Raw genomic sequence first — 6,000 nt, forward strand, 5'->3', positions numbered from 1 at the left:
GGGTAGGACTCAAGCATGTTCCATGAGGCATAGTAGGTGTGTGTTTGTGTGGGTACATGATAGGCTGTTTGTATTTAGGCATGATGCTGTGTGCATGCATGGTGTTCTATACATGTATGTGCTGGATCTGTGTGTGTGCATGACGTGTATGCGTGCGTGGGCAGCGTTGCTGACGTATGTTTTGCACAGTATTGGGAATTGAACCTATAACCTTGACTCTATCCCCAAAGTTAGCCCTGTTTTTGTCGCAGCAGATCAGCAACTTAACTCCACCTCTACATGCTCGTCCCACTGCGGGGCCTAGGTCTGTCTGAGGTCCCAGTTGCCAGGTTCCTCCATCAGCCCAGGGACACGGAGAGCACCCTGGCTGCCCTGCTTCCTACCTGGCGGGAGGCAGCCAAGAGGCCCCAGCAGCTATTAGCAGTATGTTTGGACACTCCTGTAAGTTAGGACACCCACATTCCTTAACTGACCCACCGAACACTCGGATGCTCCCTGCAGCTCTGGACCATTTCACACCGGGACAGGGCCTGACTTGCTGAGGTCGGAACCCCATAGCCTGGGATATTGATTTATAACACGACCAGGCTGTTCTGTGCCCACTGACTTACTGAGGTCGGAACCCCATAGTCTGCAATGTTGATTTATAACACGACCAGGCTGTTCTGTGCCCACTGAAAGCCGTGTGACCCAAGCCGTGTTTCCCCCTTTCTGGGAAAATGACCCCGCTTTGGTTTCCCTGAGGTGGCGAGGACTTGGAAGCTGATGTGACCGTCAACAGTGGGCTTTCTGGTTCTCTCTACAGAGGTGCAGAAAGCCAGGATGGATTTCCAGGGAGGGGCTTTTGGTTTAGTGGAGGTTTCCATGTTCACTGAGGAGGGCTGGGAGGGGCTGCTGACTCGAAGTCTCAGGTTGAAGCCTCCCCCCCCAGAAGCCTGGTCTCCTCACTTGCCAATCCCAGATCCTAACTGCCAGCGACGATGTCAACTCCTGCTGTGTCCCCAGTCCCCCCAGCTGACCACAGGTCAGGCGGCGCTAAGCAGTTTGCCTGCTCTGTCTCTGCCCAAGCTTCTGCAACCTGGGAGTCAGCAATTTGTGCCCAGGTATAGGACTCAGGGCTGCTGGAGAGTGTGTGTGGGGGGGGGGGGGGTAGGGCCCTGTGCTAACGACCAAACACTACTACCTCCTTCAGCCAAGTCCCACAGGAGGAGGCTTCTTTGGGGTGAGGGAACTTGGCACAAACTAGGGCTCCCATCTGGACTGAAGAGGACAGAGCACATGCAGACGTGCAGGGACCTGAATCCACACACTGGGACCATAGGGGACACACATATAGACCTCCTGGGGCTGGCCGTGTGGTGTGGGGACAAACCGTCCACCCAGCATTGCCCAAACAGGAAATGCTTTTCTTGCAAACAAACTTGGGCCATGGCCTCTTTCCCTTGGGAATTCCATCTGGACCTCAGCTCCGGACTGCCCCTGACCCCGCTTTGTCCCGTGAGACATTCTCCTAGCCCAGGGTGCACTGGTCCTGTCCCCAGCAGCAGGGCAGGACGTGACCCTGGCAAGTCTGATTCATACCCACAGCCCCAAGAGTTCAGGCTCCATAGATCTGCCATCAAAGTCTACTCAGATAAAAGGCAAGGGCTTCTAGATCCAGGCTGGGGAAGGCGCCAGCTTGGTCAAGGAGGACTGGCTGGTGTGTGTGTGTGTGTGTGTGTGTGTGTGTGTGTGTGTGTGCGTGGCTGGGGGGCGCTGGGCGAAGGAGGCACTCTGGCTGGCCGGCTGGGTGAACTCGGCCCACTGGCTGCAGTAGCCCTACAGTTATTTCTGCTCTGCGAGCTGCTCTTCTTACCCAGCTGGGGCTGGCGAGCATGGGAAGGAAGTGTCAGGAAATCATAAATTAGAACTGAGGGGCTTCCTGCCCTTCTCTGGAACCCTCCAGAGGAGCAGCCTGGGCTTTGAGGGGGTGCTAGAGAAAGCACAAGTCACCAGGCGGGACAGCACACCTCCCCTGTAGGGTCTCCAGTCATCTACAGGGTCTTTTCCAGCCTCAGTTTCTCCAGTGGAAGATGAGGGTTTGGAATGTGTTGTTTAACTATGGGGGGTCAGATAGGAGAGGTCTTCTGACAACATCTGCTTTCCCGTCTCCCTCCGTCTCGGTCTTTCCCTCTGGCCTGCATCCTCCACACACCCTCGCTACCCTTGCTGGGGTTCCTTGCCCTGCTTCTCTTTTCATACCACTCTGCAAGTGTGGACTAAGGAGGCTCATTCTGTGACAGCATCTGATGAGGAGAGAGGAGAGCTTCTTGGGTACCCATACTGCAGCATGAATGGTTGATGTACTTCATGTCACTTAAAGTTGGGATGGAGGGCCATTGACTGAGAGGCCACCTGATTTAAAGTCTGAATCAATAGCGATAAGGTTGGTCAGAAGGCTGTTTGCTGACCAGGGGCCCAGAAGTGTGTTCTGCAGTGTGGAAAGGTGTCCATGTCCCAGCCCCAATAAGGTCAAGAGCGCTCCTGCTGGATCACAAATAAAGGTCGTGGCTCCCCAAAGTTAGCTGGATATGGAAGAGGAAAGGACAGGAAAGAGGTGGAGCTCACACCAGAGAGCCTGATATTGCTGGTTGCCATGTCAGCTCCAGGTGGCACTGAAAGCCTTCTCTGCCTGACACCTATTCCCCCCCCCCTCTGGAGTGGGTGGGTGCAGACAGTTCTCATCAGTGGAGGAGGCTTGGGGGGGACTCAGAGGAGGAAAGATGGCCGGGTGGAGGGCCACACACCTGTAACGCTGGCACTTGGGAGATGGAGGGAGAGGATCAGGGATTCAAGGCCAGCCTGGGCTTCGTGAGACCCCATCTGCATCCCTGCACACACACCAGAAATAAGAAAAGGAAGAGAACCACAAAGCAGAGATGGCAATGGAGTGAGCCAGAGATATGCAGAAAAGGGAACGGGGGTGGAGTGTGTGTGGGAGAGAGACAGACATGCAGGAAGGGGGTGCTTTGAATAGAGGAGCCCAGGTTGGTGTTAGTGTCTGTGGTAGCCTGGGAGCAGGGCCAGGGTGTGCTGTCGGTACCATGAAGGCTTTGGCTTCCCTTGACCCCTCCCAGCTCCCGGGGTGGCAGTTTGCCCTTGTCTGGTAGTGGCTCTGGCTGCCTGGGGCTGGTCGGTGTCATCTCAAGAGGTTCTTTAGGTAGTCAAGCAACAAGAGGCATGGATCCTAGCCCAGGGCTTGGTCCAGGGAGGCTGAGGCAGATGGACAGCTGGATGAGCAGGGTCCAGACCCTTGCTGCAGGCTCTCTCTTCGCCTCCAGCCTGTGGGGTGGCCCTGGTTCCTCTCTCTCTTGTCCTCTGGTCCAGTACAGTCTACTTGTACCCTGTGGACAAAGTCCTGTTCTCCACAGCTTCTCACCTTGTCTCTGGCCTCCCAGGCCTTGGGTTCCTTCTAAAGACAGGGAGAGAGCTGTGTATGTCCTGCATCTGTCTGGGCACATGGCAGCCAGCCTCCCAGTCCCCAGCCTACTGAGAGCACTCCAGCTGACCGGAGTACTCTTCCATTTCTCTCTCTGCCTGCAAGATCCGCCCCTTCCTCCCATCTCAGCTCAGCCATCTTTCCCTGACGTTGTTCTAAATCCAAAGGGCCATGCATCCCCTGGCCCTCCCCAGTCACAGCGCCCCCTGCTGGAGTCACCTGCACGTCTGTCGGCTTCCCCTGCTGGGTCACAAATGGGCAGAGGTTCTAGACCCCGTTGGTAATCTTCCTAAGAATTCTAGAAAATATACAAATCATGCAAGATATGTTCAGCTACAAAAACCTGCTGCAGAGGAAAACAAAAAGAAACAACATTCGTGTACAGTCTGTAGTCAGATCACAGAAGCTGCTTCTGGGACAGGTGGTAGTGGCCTTTAATCCCAGCTCTCTGTGCAGGAGGCAGGTGAATCTCTGTGAGTCCCAGGGCCATCAGGGATACATGATGAGATGCTGTTTTTAAAAAGGCTGTTTTTTTCTCCACATGTAAAGAGCTCTTATCAACCAATAACATTTGACTGATGATGCAACAGACACATGGACTAATGTTGTGACAAATGGTGATTTCAGAATGCAGAAGAATTCAATAGGACAAAGGCAAAGATGCGAGCAATAGAGAGAGCTGCTGCACCAGACCCTGTCTCTAGCGACAAAACAGACATGGAAACCGCGGTCAGGTAGACTATTGCAAAACTGCCGTCAGGAGCTTATTTATTTTAATAAAACGTGACAGCAAGGATGTGAGGTCATGCCATCTTCCTGGGTGCTCTTTTTGGAGCTTGTCAGTGCATAGTGCAGTATTAGCTGTGCCTCCCTGACCCAGCTTCTCACGGCTGGGTTTGTAAAGGGCACAGGGAACTGGCTACCCCAAATGCCCATCAGGAGAGGCTGGAAACTGAGGACCCCTCCCACAGACTCCTACCCCTGGCCATGGGATACTGTATCACCATGAAGATCAGAGTGTATCTAGCATGGTGCCACACGCCTGTAATCCCAGCTGCTTTGGCAGAGGCAGGAAGATCCCGAGTTCTAAAGTAACTCAGTGAGACTCTGTCTCAAATAAAAAGTAAGGCTGGTGGGTGAAGTGGCATAGGCCTGTGAGTCCAGAGCTTGGAAAGCAGAGACAGGAGGATTACTTTGAGTTTAAAGTCATTCTGGGTTGCATAAGACCCTGTCTCAAACAGCCAGCCTTTAGTAGAGCACTTGCCTAGCATGCGGGAGGCCTGGGTTCCACCCCAGCACCGTGAAGAAGAAAAGGCAAGCAGACAGTGATGCACACTTACCCGAGAAAAGGGCTGAGAACTGCGGCACAGAACAGGGCGGGCCAACTTGCACATGGCTGAGAGGGGAATTCAGTTCCAAGGGGCTGGGTGCAGAATGCAGAAGATGCAGAGGCACAGACAGGAACCATTCAGCCATGGAGACAGGCCTGGGAAAGTCTACCAGATGTCTCTTTGAGGAACGCACTACTGGGAATTGTGCGGTAGTGACGTAGCACCACCCCCGAGACCTCCGTTTTAGAGCCTCTCACTTACCACCCTGAATGGTACACGGGATGTGAAATGCACAAATGTGAGCGCATGTGATTAGCCACAACCGAACATGGGACACTGGTGTTGTGATGAGAGAACTGGAAATCTGTGCCCTGTGATGGCATCAGGGCGGTGCCACAGTGGACCTGGTTTAGGGACTCCATGCCGCTTGGTGTCTGTGAGCACAACCCGTGCCTCAGTGAGGCCAAGCAAGCCACCTGTCTGCGAATCTCCCCACTGCATTTTTATCACAAAGCACCTGCACTCTCTACAGATAAAATGTTGTTACTGTCTCAGGCAGGTGCACTGGGCTGGCAGCAGCCTTGTTAACTGTGTGCAGTGACTGCTCACAGGGACACCACCTGGCAGCGTGGTGCTCAGAATGCTCCTTCATGTCAAACACGCAGGGCTAGGAAGGCTGCAGGTAGGAGGATCATGAGTGTGAGGTCAGGCACATAGTGAGATCCGGTCCCCAAACACCAACGTCTGAGGGTACAGCTGGGAGAGAAAATTCACAGTCCTGCTTCTGCCAGAGCCCAGGTTAAGTTCAGGACACATACACACACATGCGCACACGCGGGCACACAGTCACACGCACACAAAGCAGATCAAAGTGTTTAGATATGGAGCTATTCCCCAAGAGTATTTATTTATTTTGTTTTTCGAAACAGGGTTTCTTTGTAGTTTTTGGAGCCTGTTTTGGAACTAGCTCTTGTAGACCAGGTTGGCCTCCAACTCACAGAGATCCGCCTGCCTCTGGCTCCTGAGTGCTGGGATTAAAGGCACGTGCCACCACCGCCCCGCCTCAAGAGAATTTTTTAAATAAAAAACTTCTTAGTGCAGTCGCATGGCGGCCCTTGCACTGCCGCAGAGCACGTGTGGAGGCTAGAGCCAGTCCTCGCCACCACCTTGTGAGCTACGTCTCGCCGCCCT

The sequence above is a fragment of the Alexandromys fortis genome, unplaced genomic scaffold (assembly GCF_014885135.2).
Source record: "Alexandromys fortis isolate MF-2015 unplaced genomic scaffold, M_Fortis_MF-2015_v1.1 scaffold_7, whole genome shotgun sequence".
NCBI lineage: Eukaryota > Metazoa > Chordata > Mammalia > Rodentia > Cricetidae > Alexandromys > Alexandromys fortis.